Source organism: Peromyscus californicus, unplaced genomic scaffold (genome assembly GCF_007827085.1).
Source record: "Peromyscus californicus insignis strain IS unplaced genomic scaffold, ASM782708v3 Scaffold_4__1_contigs__length_199733344, whole genome shotgun sequence".
NCBI lineage: Eukaryota > Metazoa > Chordata > Mammalia > Rodentia > Cricetidae > Peromyscus > Peromyscus californicus.
The window spans coordinates 140,994,753-141,010,089 of record NW_026294562.1 but is presented as its reverse complement, the minus strand read 5'-3'; the positions used below and the strand labels follow the sequence as shown (position 1 = coordinate 141,010,089).

The 15,337-nt window shown below is 37.5% G+C and overlaps 1 long non-coding RNA gene across 2 annotated transcripts in view; it reads right to left on the bottom strand.

The window, feature by feature from the left end:
* The window catches only part of LOC128095329 (uncharacterized), a 222,600-nt gene that overhangs the window by 46,941 nt on the left and 160,322 nt on the right, over positions 1–15,337 (bottom strand). For both annotated transcript variants that reach the window (XR_008213219.1, XR_008213220.1), the window contains one exon: positions 5,622–6,037. This is a non-coding gene — a long non-coding RNA (uncharacterized LOC128095329). The remainder of the gene's footprint in view (positions 1–5,621; positions 6,038–15,337) is intronic.

The window sequence follows — 15,337 nt, the reverse complement described above, 5'->3', positions numbered from 1 at the left end:
TACCAGAGATGTGATAATCCATGCCTACCCCCAATTCACATTGGGGATCAAGTCCAACTCCAGGTCAACACCTCTCATCCATTTCTTTAAATCTTAGGAACCTTTCAGTTTAGTTCTTGTAACCCAAACATCTGCTGAGCTCTAGGGCTTTCTCCACTCCATACAAATGTCCCACCTAAAACCTTTTATCCTACTCTTGCCCCGGGGATATGCCTCACCATAAACAGTGAAACAAACAGGGCCCTGCTCTCTTATGTTCCAGAGGACACCAGGATCAACCACCTTGTCACCAATTCCAGAAGAATGAGGTTTCATCCCACAACTGTACTCAATCCCACTGAATTGTGAACCCCATATGTTTTTTTTTTTCTTCCTGATTCCCTCTCCAAATTCTCCTGTCCCTATTGACCATATTCTGCTTCATTAATTTCCCTCTGTGTCTCTAATAAAATATTCAAATGTCTAATTAACTACCCAGCTAATTATTACAGGAACACCGTCAGCCATAGACCCAGAGGCACAAGGAGCATCAAAATATTCCCAAGTATAAGGAACAGTAACAGTCAAGAGGTATTCAATCCCAATTCTCAGAAGGGCCTGGACTCTGAAAAACAGATTTAATATAACAATACTTCACTATTAAATGCTCTCAGCAATCATTAACCTGTGTCTCCTGTATACTAGAATAATAAAGGAAAGAGATGCTTTAAGGTTTGTCTCAGGTGAAGATAAAAAATCCTAATTGATAATAATAAAAAAGAGAGTATGTTTCTGATTTCTCTCTCCCTCCTTCTCTGTCTCTATCTGTCTTTCTCTGTCTCTCTCTGTCTTTCTCTGTCTCTCTCTGTCTCTCTCTGTCTCTCTCTCTCTCTCTCTCTCTCTCTCTCTCTCTCTCTCTCTCTCTCTCTGTCTGTCTTTCTCTCTCTCTCTGTATTTTGGCTAATACTAACAAATAAAATTCTGATAGTATTCTGATAGTAGAGCACTAAACATTATAATACCATGGCTTCCAGCTCAAGATTTTAAATTCCATTTTGTTGATTCCTACTATGTTTAACATTTGTCTCTTTCATAAACTTACAAATTCTTTTGAGCTCCAGAGACAGCTTGGGTCTTCCTGGACAGCTCAGACACACTTCAGATAAGTATTATTCAAACTTTTCTGGTTCAGGTACCACCCTCCCTCATCCTGGGACTCCTCAGGGAACCCCAAGGTAAATTTTTTTTCTAAACTTTCTCTTCTGCTTCTCCAGCACCTTGTCAGATCCCAACAGCCAGATCCAAGTGGTAAAGGAGAATTCCACAGGGACCAAAGCAGCAGAAGACAATTCAGCTACCTCAGAATGTCTGGCTAACTCAAGAAAAGCCCCCTTCCTTAATTAAGCCCAGTATTAACCAATGCCCACTGAGTCTGCTGGGAACACTTCTGGGAGACATGGAACCCTCATTCCTGTTTACCTGACACCTTTAACCCCCTATCTTTTTTGCCATAATTACAAATGTGGAATGCTATGATTTGTAGTCACCCCCTAGCTACATGACCATGCATGCACTGTCTATCAGTCAGGCACAATGCTTATTCAGCACAGGGCCTTACATCCTACATAATCTGTGCACTATGTGATCATGTAATCTGCTGGCAGAATGATCACTTAATCTATGTGCATGCAGCACACAGCTGCATAAACCCAAATGCACATATTCAGGCAGACCTATAAAAGCAGATTCTACACATTCCTCTGCCCTTTATTCCACATTGTTCATTTTTAATAGGCCTATTGCAAAATCCCTCTTCACCCTCCTTGAATAAAAATTCTTAGTGTGGTTTTTATTGTACCTCCTGTTTTCTCTCACATGACAAATAGAACCATAAGTAAATAGCAAGTGGACTGAGAGAGTTAACATCTGCTGCCTAGATTATACCTATTTACAGAAATTTTTTATTACTGTTTGGACTTTGTTGATTGTGACTCTAAGCTGCCAAATGCTTCTGGATGCTATCTCTGTGATGTTTTCATCAGATTCTATATGTGTTTCTTTATGAAGCAGAATTATAATTATGATATATAATAATATATTATTGTTCAATTATAACATATACTCATAATTTAACATGAAGTTGAATAAAAGTACATAATATATTTATATATATTAGAGTGCTCTACAAAAAGCTGTTAGGATTGAAGAAAGAAATGTTGATTTCAAGGCTTCTTCAATATAGACTCAACAGAATTATAGTATCTCATAGTGTCTTAATGATAAAAAATGAAGATTAGTTTATCGTATAAATTAAAATTTAAATACATTTATATTCTCTGCAATTATGTTGTCTACGGTAAGTCCCTACAAGTGATTGCACAGTTACATTGGATGAGACACTCATGTTTTTCTTCTTCAGATTCAATTCATATTCATAAAATAGCTTCTTAATATTTTTATATAAATATATTGCTTTGAAAATTCTACTGCATTCCCAGTTCTAGAACTCTGCTCCAATTTCTAATATCACTATTACAACTAAAGTTTATGTGTTTTTTATCTTTAATAACAACTGAGTTCATTTAAGGCTCTTGTATGTCCATCAATATGGCCTATCTACTGGAACATGAGTAACCCCTAATGGTAAGCATACCTGAAGAAAATATCTCAATAACCTCCTCAATTAGCTGATTGAACCAAGAGTCACTCTAATAAGCATTGGACTTCATTAGACCTACCTGTAGGCTTAATTGCATTTTTTGAGTGCAGGATATGCGACAGAAATTCTGCATTTAGTTCCATGTGTTTGAATTTGCTACATTGGCTACAGTTGTCCCCCATTGCAGGCTATAGATCTTCAGGCATTCCCCATGACTGTGGTTCGAGATTTTGTTCTCACTGTTGGACCTTTGTCTTCTGTTCACATTGCCCTAGCCCTCACTCTTCTGGCTTGCAGAAGCATTTGGTGACCTGTGCCAATCACTGATCCACACTTGATCCCAGGGAGGCCTAAGATCGTATTCTTTTAATCAAATTTATTTTTTCATTTTATTTATTTTTTTTCTGTCTGCTGCAGCCATGGAAAATGAGACTTCCAAAACCATTGGCTCCACTTATCCTCTAGGATGTCTTCTGGAAACTCAAGTCTCTCAGCTTAGTGCGTTAAATAAAGACTTCTAAGCTTTTCATTCTTTGCACCAAAATATGGCCTAAGTATCCCTTAAAAAAACTATAAAAAAGGGCCACCTAATGGCTCACTAGACTCCAATATTTTATGGGAATTATCTAACTTCTGCCAGCAAATGGGCAAATGCAAAGAGTTACTTTACATCCAAGTCTTTCTCTATCTCAGCTCTAAACTCTCCCTCCTTGATTCCTCTTCTCCTGTCCACATGATCCTGGGTATGCAACCTGAACTGAGGACTCTCTTAGTACTGCTCTGGACCCTGCTAATGAATCTCTGCCTATCTGAACTCCCAATCCTGCTCCTTGGGCATCTGCCCCTTTGTATCCACTGCTAACTCTGCCCTTGTGTCCAATAGCGGGCTCCTCCAATCAACTGCCCAACTCTGGCTCCCACTTGTACTCCTCCTATCACTCACTCTCAAGTTGCTTAGGCACCCAACTCCAGTCAGACCATCCCGGCAGCCATTATCCCTTTGTACTATCTACATCACCTCTTTCACCTTAATAGTCTTTCTCTGCCTTAATTCATATACGCCCACTTACAGGCTACTTCTGAGGACTTAAGAACTATTACTGCCTCCTGTGAAAATTGCCACAAGTCAGATTCCAATTCCAAATATTGGAGACAAACTTTTCCTACCCAAAGGCTAGCGATTCCCTTCCATGAACTCACTGGCAGCTCAACTTTACCCATATGCCAATGAATTAATATGTCAGATGAATTAAGTATCTCTTCTTGATTGTGGACTCATTTTGAATATGGTGGAGGCATATTGGTTTCCAATAAAGGGCTCAGACAGTTTTAGACCTCCTTCTCCAGGAAAATATTCCCGAATTTGTGGTCCCCATCTCCCTCCAGTCTGATAATAGTCCAGAGTTCACCTCCCAGATTTCTGAGAACCTATCTAAGACTCTTAATATATCATGCCATTTTCATATGCCATACCATCCTCAGTTCTCAGGAAAGGTGGAGCATACCAACTGGTCGTTTAAAAGCATTCTTATTAAAATGCCACAGGAACTTCACTTTGGGTGAAATTATTGCCTCTAGTTCTTTTCAGGCACTGGGCCCTTCCCAAGTAGCCACAATCAATCTCACCATTTGAATTCATGTTTGGGAGACTGGCTCAAACCCTTGGCCTTCTATCCAAACCTTAACCTCTTCCTGGCCACCTCCTTGCCTATGATGGAGGAGTGTGTGCATTCAATTTGTGTCTAGAATAGGAACCGATACTGAGAGTGTTCTCAGTTCCAACCAATGGAAAGTAATTCCTGTGGTACTCTTGGAGATCTCCTTCAGAGCTGCTGATTCATTTCTCCCTCCTACCTAAATGTGCTCATCTGCTGAAACAATGAAACCAAAGGCAGATGACAGGAAAATAAATTTAATGTATTCTAAGCACTGAATGCAATTATCAAATAGAAAACCATCCCATGGTAACTAGAGGGTGATCATCGATCCAGCTACTTGGCCCTATATCTTTTCTGTCTTACTGAGAGCCTCCCATTCTGCCTGCTGATGCCTGATTGTGCTTCAAGGTTGCCAAATGAAGCTTGCTGGTAACATATTCTGATATGTCTTGTCAGATTCCCCAAGTGAACTTAGTTACACAATCTGACACTTGAAATTTTCACAGGGATCCAAGTTACTAAGTGTGATTTGTCGCTGACATAGTCATTTTCTTAGTTGGTCCTCTGAAGGAGCATATGATCAGTTCAACCCTGTTTTCTGTCAGGTATTGATTCCCAAAGTAAATCATCATAGCAGATAATGCATGATCCAAGATTGAGCAGGTAATCATAGATATTAAGGCTGAAACAGTGGCTTCAGAGGAAGGAGGACACTTCCTGCATTGCAAATAGAAGTGTAACTTGAAAGTTTCTCTCCAGCTCCCACCAAACCCCGGCAGTCCTGCAGCCCACTTATAAAATAAACACACAGACTTATATGATGTAAACTGTTTGGCCTAATGGCTCAGGCTTTTAGCTATCTACTTCTTACATTTTAAATTAACCCATTTCTATAAATCTATACCTTGCCACATGGCTCACGGCTTACCAGTATCTTACATGTTGGTACTCACGGCAGCAGCTGGCAGCTTCTCCTGACTCAGCCTTCCTGTTCCTAGAATTCTCTTCTCTGCTGTCCTGCCTATACTTCCTACCTGGCTACTGGCCAATCAGCATTTTATTTATACAGAGTAATATCCTCAACACTTCCCCTTTTTTCTTTTTCTTTTCCAAAATGGAAGGTTTTAACTTTAACATAGTAAAATTACATATAATGAAACAATTATCAAGCAAGAATTACAGTTACAATATTAAAGAATATATCATATCTATGCTATATTTGTGAGTCTATGTTTCTTATCTAACTTATCTTTTACCATAACTGAGGAAATTATAACTATCTAGTTTTCAACTGCACCAAAGACCCCAGAAAGATATACTATTACCTGAGAAATGGAAGAAGGATGCAAGCAACTTTCAGGAATCTTGCAAGAGTAGACAGAGACAGCTGGCAGCCTGGACAGTCACCTAATGTTCCTTTGTAAAGTTGGGGCATCTGTCTTCAGCCCACAGGCCTAGAGTCTCTCAGTAACTTCTCTCTGTGTCCTATAGAATGTCTGGCAGTTTCCTTGCGAAGCAGGAACCGGAAGGACCATTTTGCCAAGCAAAGTTCAGTGGTCACCTTCCTATGGGTCCTGCATGTCCAGTCAATCAAGCAGTCCAGGCAAGAACAGTTTCTTGCCAAATGGCTATTTTTGACAAGAAGAAGATAAACTCCATATAGAGTGTCTTCGATGCCCATCCTCCTCTCTGAAGTAATTCTGTGCTTCCAGGAGCAGACATGTCTTATTGTCGAGAAAGTCTAAATTTTTAAAAACATTTTAAATGCCATATTCTGTAGGTCTTTGAAGTATTTGAAGATTACCTATCTATGTGAAATATATCTATGTATACATAGAAAACTTAACATGACTATAAGTTTGACTATCATAGAAGACTAATTGTTCCATTACAATTTAAATGAGTTGTATAAACATAATACCTTAAACATGAGTAAAAATAAACATACAGTATAACAAAATTAACTTTAAATTTGTATCAATAAACTAAAATCCACAGCAATGCAAATAATTCTTAAACAAGTTGCTCTTTAAAAGTAGGTTCATAGCCGGGCGGTGGTGGCGCACGCCTTTAATCCCAGCACTCGGGAGGCAGAGGCAGGCGGATCTCTATGAGTTCGAGGCCAGCCTGGACTACCAAGTGAGTTCCAGGAAAGGCGCAAAGCTACACAGCGAAACCCTGCCTCGAAAAAACCAAAAAAAAAAAGAAAAAAAAAGAAAAAAATAAAAGTAGGTTCAATAATCTAACCCTGTATCTTATCACTATACTGTCCTCTTTTCTTCTTTAGAAAGAGATTGTATTTATAATCAACTTGTTTTATATAAAAATATTGGTTTTTTGACCCATCCCGCGGGCCAGGTTATTGGGGAGACCCAAGGAGGCACCTCCTGAAAGATCAATGGGGGCGAGAGAGAAAGGAGACCAGGCGCATAAGGGAAGACAGAGTCAGTATGAGTCACATCAAGGTCTCGTTTATTGACTGGGTATTGAGGCTTATAAGCAGGACTTCAGGCAGGGAGGGGGGAGCAGGGGAAGCAAAAGGAGAGAAGAATGGAAAATTCCTAAGGAAGGGTGAGGTCGCTTTGGTCCCAGGCCCCTGCAGCTGGCTGATTAGCACGTACTCCAGGAAGTTGTACAGCCCGCGGTTAGGCCAGGAACCTGTTTTTTGCAAGGTTTGATAAAGTAAGGAAGGTCACACAAAATTCAAGACACAGCTGTCCGGAGTTGGTCTCCAACAGTTTTTCTCTGTCCCACACCAGAGGGCTCTTCTGATATGGGACACAGAGTCTTTCAACTTTTTGTTTTTCTTATAGCAATATCTTTGGGTTTAGAGAAGGAGTGAGCTAATTCTATCTCCAAATCCAGCTTGGTATATTTAGAGAATTTGGGCATAGCTTCTCATACTACTTCCTGTTGGATGGGGGTGGTATATCTTATGGGGACACAAAGAAAATTTGAGGATTATGGACTATGGATTATGGAGTAGTCCGTGAGGGTGTATCATCTGAGCTACCTTCATTAGCAGGGAAAACTACTACTGTAGGTTTGAAAACTGTTTCTGAGGCAGAGGGGATAAATTGAGACCAAACTGTTAACTGTCAGGGAGAAAGACTCTCTGAAGAAGTGGAGAATGGACAGATTCCTCCCTGGAAGGTGCAATATCGGAGGAAAGGTGCTAGAGTTTGAGGCAGGTTCAGGAGGGGGGAAAGCTCCTATCTCCAGAGGCAGCTAGCAGAGGAATAGAGCCACAGCCTGTCGTATCTGAAGCTCTGCATCTGTGGGGGAAGGAACAAGGAAAATGAGTTAAAGATCTAAGAGTAAAAGACTCTCTGAAGCTATGGGAAAGCTCTGTTGTAAATGTTTTTGTTTTTCACTGACTAAGACAAACACAAGCCCCAAGAGAAGTTGGTAAAAGGAATGCCCATCTCAAGCATGCTAATGATGCAGATGTGGTTCAGATCCAAGGCCTGTGTCTGATGAAGGAGAGGCTGAAATGCATCATAAATTGTGCTGGTGGTTGCCATGGTTACTGGCAGAAAGGTCATGCTCACAAGAGAACCCAGTTGCTTAGTAACAGACAGCTTTATTAGATGGAAGGGGAGGAGGGACAAAAGAATCAGGCCTGGGGATGAAAGAGATACAAAGATGATGGAGCAGGGGGAGACAGCAGAGTAGAGAAGACAGAGGGTGGGGTGTTTATCTGGCTTTTAAGGACTTCCTTTGCAGCAGGCTTATGGAAATACACAACTCATGTGCTGATTGCATGACCACACTGTGCACATAGTTCCCACAGCACACTGATGATGTACGTTGCAAGACCATTTGCTTAATTCCAAACTGCACATTGGTACAGTCATGTAGCTGGAGTGATGGCATAATTCTAACAGAGGCACCTGTTAAAGCCAGCTGAGGAGAGAATAGAATTGTCCAGATGTCCCATAATTGAAACATAAAAAGCTTGGTTCTAACCTCCCAGGCAAAAAATTTTAAAAACAAGCTCAGAGAAGAGAACAAGACGTTGATTTTCAGACTCAAAAAGAACTATGGGAAATAAAGTCCTTAAGCTAATTAGTAACAGCACACTGATACAAGAAAAATGCATTCTGGGAAAGGTAGTTTTTCCAATAGAGTTGGTGACATTGCCTGGGAAAACTTTTCAACTCAAAAAGACATTCATGGTCTACTTAAAATACAGCTTTTAAAAGAATAAGAAGGAACAAAATCATCTCAGAGTTTGTTGAATGTTAGTCCCAAAGAAAAATTGTAAGAAAACGGAAACTGGAGTTTCAAGGTTTTGGGGTTCTTTGGGGAAAACGCCTTATTTTCCCTAAGAGATGTGCCAAGTTTTTAATGGGAGTTGGATGACAAAATGCTACATATAAGAACAAACAAGCCACTTTAAAACCTTTTTAAAAAGCAAGGGAAAGCAGTCCATACACTGAACATTGTTTTAGAAGAAATGTATGGGAAATTTATAAAGTTCTTTACCTCTTGAACAAACAACCTGCAATGAATGATTCTTTGCAAATCTAATAAGGAGATAAGAATACAGACATTCAAAAAAGGAATGACTGTTTTATAGATGGGTATCAAACTTTAGAATATATAGCTGTCTTTAAAAAGTAGAGTTGCTTCACCTGAAAGTTCCTTATAAGAAATCAGTGCAAAATATCAGATCTGCTAACAATAATTTCAGGGCTTAAAGCTAATGAAGTGAAAATCCTAAATCTTGAAAATACTCTTCTTCAGAGTAAGCTAATGAAGGATATGTTTCATGAGAAAATATCTATGTGTTTGATTCCTTGAATAGTAGCAGTTTTGGTGAAAATATTAGGCTAATAAAAACCTATCAGAAACATCAACATTGTTAAAGAACTCATGGCAAATACAGCTTTAAAAAAATTAAGAAGAGGGACAATTGTATCAGAGCTTGGTGATGAGTGTAAAATGCAGCTAAGCAAAGGTCTTTTTATTAAGGTTCCATCTTGTAGTCTGGGGATAGTAGGAGTATAAGGAGACCTCTACACTGCTGAGAAGTTTAAACTATTTCATCAATGGTTTTGGTACACAGGGAAACCTGCTGAAAGCTGCAGGTCTGCAACTCCACTGCAGCTTAGACAATTAACTTCTCCTGGTGGAAAATTGTCTGTTGATTTGCCAGCTGAGCAATTCAGAAACAGGATATTTCTTACAAGGTTTTCCTTCTCTTCCTTTTTCTTTCTTTCGGGTTTGCTGTAAACTGACATAGCTCTTATTAGTCATGATTAATTATCTGAAATGCATAGCAACAGAAGTCACTAAATCCCACAGTTAAGAGATAGCCATTAGAGAGCTAAAGTCTTGTTTCTGAAGAACTATCAGAATGATAACCTTTGAACTTTAGAAATGATTTGCATATGTCCTGTCTAGTTAAGAGAATCTTTCTAAAAGAGATAGTCACGATAATTAAGAGTAAGATATAGAAAATTATTTTGTCTTGTCGGAAAATGTTAAATCTCTTCTAAGTTTTAAGAAATCTTTAAGTGTTTGCTAAGTTAGATATACACTAATGGTGGCCCTGTAGAGTTTGCTTAATAATTCTTATGAATATGTTTGTAAAAATAGATCTACAGATTTTCTTTAAGAAGTGTAGAAAATGGCCATGATGTAAGTTTAAGAAACAAAGATCTAAGGCAGTTCTATAATAAGCTTGTTAAAATTATGTAAATTTAAGTAGGTAGTATAAATAAGTAGATGTTAATATGTTTTATGTGAGTCTGTAAAAAAGTTTAAATGTTGAATGTGAGTTTATGCTTAAGCATATGCCATATGTGAGTTTGTAAAAAAGCATACATGTTAAATATGAGCCTATGCTTAATGTATATGATGAAAAATCCTGAGATACAGAAGATAGTGTCCCAGCAGACTCCAAAGCAGGCAGTCTGAGTGGTTTAAAAAGCTCCAGAATCCACTAAGAAGCTAATAATGGCATGTGCTGCAACGTGCACAGCAAGACATGCCCTGCTGAGATCCATGGAAAATTAATGCAACTCAGAAAAACCTGAGCCTACAGCAAAAATAGTGTAGGTTAAAATATTACTATAACTAAAAAGGTCTCTGGCTTGAGAATGAAAGTTGCAGAGATGCTTGTTTGAACTAAAATTGTTAAGTGCAAAAAGTTTCGGTGACAAAATGTCTCATCATATTTGGAAGTGAAAGTCTAGTACCAGAATTTACATTTTTGAACTTTTTAAACTAAAATAAAAGTAGATAAAACTACGAAGATGTTTTGGTTATGGATTTCTTCCTATCTGGAAAGTTACTACCAGAATTTATTATGTGAATTTTGACTTAAGAAATGAAATGAACAATAGTGATTTCATTACAATGGGACAATTTTGAATTTACTTATGGTGATGACCTAGGGACTGTTTTACGGAATTAATGTGGAATTGTTTAAATGAAGAAATTTATTGTTTCTACATAGGCTCAAGGTGCACTTTTTTATGTATATATCCTGGTGGTTCATGAATTGTTTTATGTTACAAATGGAAATGTTTTATGGAACTGTTTATGTAAAAATGGAACTACTTATGGAACTGGTTTTGTGTTACAAATGGAACTGTTTAAATGGAAAAGTTTGGGTTTTCTATCTGGGCTTAAGATTTTGTAAAAAAATATTATAAACAAAAGGGAGAAGTTATATTCCTCAGTATATTTCATTAATAAATATTCTTGTTATTTGAGTGGATTAATGTCATATTTTGTTAGTAAGAAATGAAAATGAGTATACTAAGAGATTACTTGAAAATGTAAAGAGATTTATTAAGAAACTGCTTTTGGAGGTTTTGTTAAAAGTTTTTAAAATGTTAATGATTACATTGAGAATATTGCTTTTAAATAAGTGTTTGTAGGAATTGTGTAAGTTTTGATTTTTCTAATTAGGACTGAGATTTTGTTTATAAAATTATAATGAGAAATAGGAGTTATGAGTAAATTAATGTTGAAGGTATGTTGGCAAAAATTATGTTAGCCTATTGATGTTAATGCACCCTGGTTTGGTGAAGTTACGGAAACATTACGTTTGATGTGAATATTTTAGAAGTTTTTCATATGTCCTGTTAGCAAGAAAATTCTAATGTTCTATTAAAACTTACTTAAAGATGTAATATTGAGAGAATTGTAACTATGTATAACAATATTTATGTTAACCTATTACTGGTAATGTTGAAACAAGGAATTCTTTAAGTTTGTAATTGCGTTAAGAGTTTTTAATTTAGAAATGACTGAATGCAGCAAAAGACTGCTGTAGTCACATGGGACCCAATCCAAAAAAGAAATGCCATCTTTATCATCCTCTACTCCTCTACTGGGGAGTATAACACCTGTCCTGTGGAGATTGCTGTGAGCTCACAATAATGAGTTATTTTTTTCATATTAAAAAGGCAGACATGTTAGACATCATTTTCAGGTTCCTAGTGGCCTTAGCCAGCAGGTCTGCATAGAGAGGAAGATTGGACCACGGACTTGAGAGCAGGTGTCTGAGATGGTCGGCACTTGGCTGTGCTAGGGGGATATCTTGTTCTTCATCCCTTGGCATTTCTACAAATAACCCAGGGCAGAGTGAGTCAGGACCCGTTGGAATAGATTCCAGGCCCTCTCAATGCTATCCTGTATTATATACCTGCTTATCTTCACAATCTAAGTCCTTCTATCTAATATTTCCTGCTGCTCTTACTAAAAAAAAAAAAACAAAAACAAAAAAAAACAAAAAACAAACAAACAAACAACTCTGGGGAACTGTGTGGTTGGTGAGTAGCCACCCCACACAGGCTGATGTGGAGTTTGTGGGTAAGGATAAGCACCAGAAAAATCACAACCTTATAATTAATAAAGATGAATGAATGGAGTGATGTGGTCATCATTAAAATAAAGCACCCTGTCATGTTCCTTAAGCCACTGTATATGTTCATGTACATGAGAATATCTTATAACCTAAAGTGTCTGACCTGAATAAGCACTTGTTTATGCTGAATTTGAAATTTTAAAATTGATGTTTTAAAATGTGTGGGCACATGTCTGGTACTACACACAGATGCCATTGGAGGATGTATGCGTCCCTGCAGCTGAAATCACAGACATCAGTAAATCACCAAATGTGGGTATTATGAACCAAGCTGTGTTCTCGTGCAAAACAATGAGCACTGTTTAGTACTGCACAAATATAAGTTGCAGTTTCATAACTTTGGTGTGACCTCTGTGAGTATACCATGATATTGGACCTTTGTCAATAATACATGGCAGTTTCTTTGTACCAAGACTCAAAAGGGATTTTCATGAATAACAAATAAACAAGGGCACATTTACATGACTTTGTGTTTTGGGAAGTTATATAAACAAACACTTATTGACATATGTGACCTTGGCATTCCTGTGTCACAATATTTTTCCATAGACCCCAACCGAATAAAGGTCTGGCTCTCTATTCACTCCACTTCAGCTCCCTGCAAACTCAATCACATTTACAATCAACATAAAACCTGTACTGAGTACATGGTGGGGGGCGGTATTATAACCATAGAACACTGAAAGGAAGACATTGTGTTCAAAACAATTTCCATATTTTATGATTATTGTTTTTGTTGATTTCTTCCATTTTTAAATAAATTTTATTATATTTATGCTCAAAGAAGTATACATGTAAGAAACAAACTAACTTGTATATTGTTGATACTGATATGTTTGACCAAAAATTTTAAAACAGGCAGGATTAAAAATTAAAGTTGTTAAAATGAGTGTAGTTTCTTCCTCAGATTAAACATAATATACTAGTAATGTGTGTACAGACTTGTCCATAAAGGCATGTAATAAAAATTAATGAAAAAATAGCATGGATTTGAAAATGAGAAAGAATGATTATATATGAGAAATTGGAAGAAGTGAAGGGATGGATAAAATGTATTAAAATTATGTGAAAAAGAGAAGAAAATACAAAGGTATTACTGGTATTTTACAAAGAAATATAAATTGCATAGCTAAAGAAAACCTATTACAAAGTTCAGTAATATAAAACTACTTTAGTATTGTCATAAGTAAGAGTTAAACTCATAAATATACACATACATAAACTTATATAAATATTATAAAGTAATTGAAATGGATCGTAGAATATGGAGAGATATATTTGGAAAATTGAATCCCTTATACTATGAAGAGCACCAGTTTTTTTCTTACTAATGTGTCAGTAATGTGTTACATGTCTTACTTCATGGCCAAAGCTATGCCTTTAGTGCCAAAATGGTTCTTACAAGACCATTTAAAACATACTTACACTTCTCTGTATGATAGAAAAAAATGCCCTATTTTTAAAGCTCCTACAATCTTATGTTATCCTAGAATAGAACATAATCTGCTGCTATTTAGAAGCTTAACTGGGATTGACTACATGTGATAGGACTGAAGGTTAATCTGTATGTTAGTGGATTAAAATGAGAAGGAACATCCCACTCTCATGAGCTACATATCCTAAAAGAGAAAATAGTGAGCAACTCACAAATATAATTTTGTCATAGTGGCCAAGTAATCACGGGAGGAATCAAGATATTATGAGGGAAATGATTAAGACCATGAACTTGAAAGAACACCCCACACCCCACACTGCATTTAATGGCCAGGATCCTGAAACCAAATGGTGACAGACTTACACAAAAACAGTTTCTTTCCTTTGGCTAGAGTCATATAGAAATAAACTTGAGTCCTAATGACAGGGATATAATCATATATCTGTGCATCACTTGGCCCTCATCAGAGATGTTACTTCAGGCAACAATTTGAAAACAACAAAATGATGTGCAGGGAAGGGTTTTCTAAAGAGCCTGAGAGAAATTAAGGTACCATGTTCTGATGTTTTATGTCTTTATTTCTACCTGAGAATCCCATACATTTGTGTTGAAAAGATGGCAGAAAGATTCCAATAGATTCAGAGGTGGTTGATGATTCCAATGTATCAACACTTTCAAGTATTAACGTCACTATCAGTTCTACGAATTCTGAGTCTGAGTAGACTTATCTTGTAGAGACACAAGATCTGCACTGGTTCAAAGCATAAAAAAATACCCAAGAAAAAGGGAATCTGGTGTGGTTATTATTTTCAAGGGAAGTATTGAATATATTCCTACCATAATCAATAAATAATTGATTCCTAACAAAGCTTATGCCCTGTTGATGTCATATATAGCATTGGGCTGAGAAGTAGGAAACAAATCACATACAAGAGAATCTGTATGCCAGAACTCAGTGATAATGCAAACCAAGAATGCAAAGTTGAGCCTGTGGGAACCTAAGTGGCAACAGGATGATAACAAGTAGTTTTCCCATGCTATACTTGCTTTTTGTGACAGACAGAGTAGTGTCTGCAGATGTTACTCCTCCATATTTTCAGTGACTCTAAGGTTTCTGAATAAAACTACAATACTGAAGTCATTTCCACAATAAATCTTCCAGGGCAGAGGAAAGAGCAGGATTCTGCTAGTCTTTGCCAGATACTAAAGCCTCAAGAGAATGATGTTCCTTTCACATACAGCAGCACTTGAAGACTGACATACAGATGCCATATCCTTAAGGGGAGTAGTAGGTTCAGAAAAAGGAAAGAGTATGACTCACCTAGTCTAGCCAGATCCTAAAGCCTGAAGTGAATTCAAACTGAGACTGGGAGGCCACATCTTTAATGAGAAACAGCAGTTATAGAAGCAGGAATCTGCTTGCTGCCCATTTGACAGGATCAGGTGGCTTAGAGCTGTACTGCTGGGAATGAAACAATCTCCGACTTTGCTAATTTCCATGGGCTCTGTCTCCCCATGTATGTCAGGACCAATCTTCTTGTCTGGGCCAATGCACAATAGAGTTTTGGTTATGCACATGAGCAACTGAGACCCAGAATACAGCCACAGGCTGACTGGTGAACACCTGCTCAGCTGATAATTTTATTAGCTGTCCTTGTCTCTGATGGAGGAGTATGTGCTTTCAAATTGGTTTTGGAATAGGAACCTGCTGGAGCCCATTT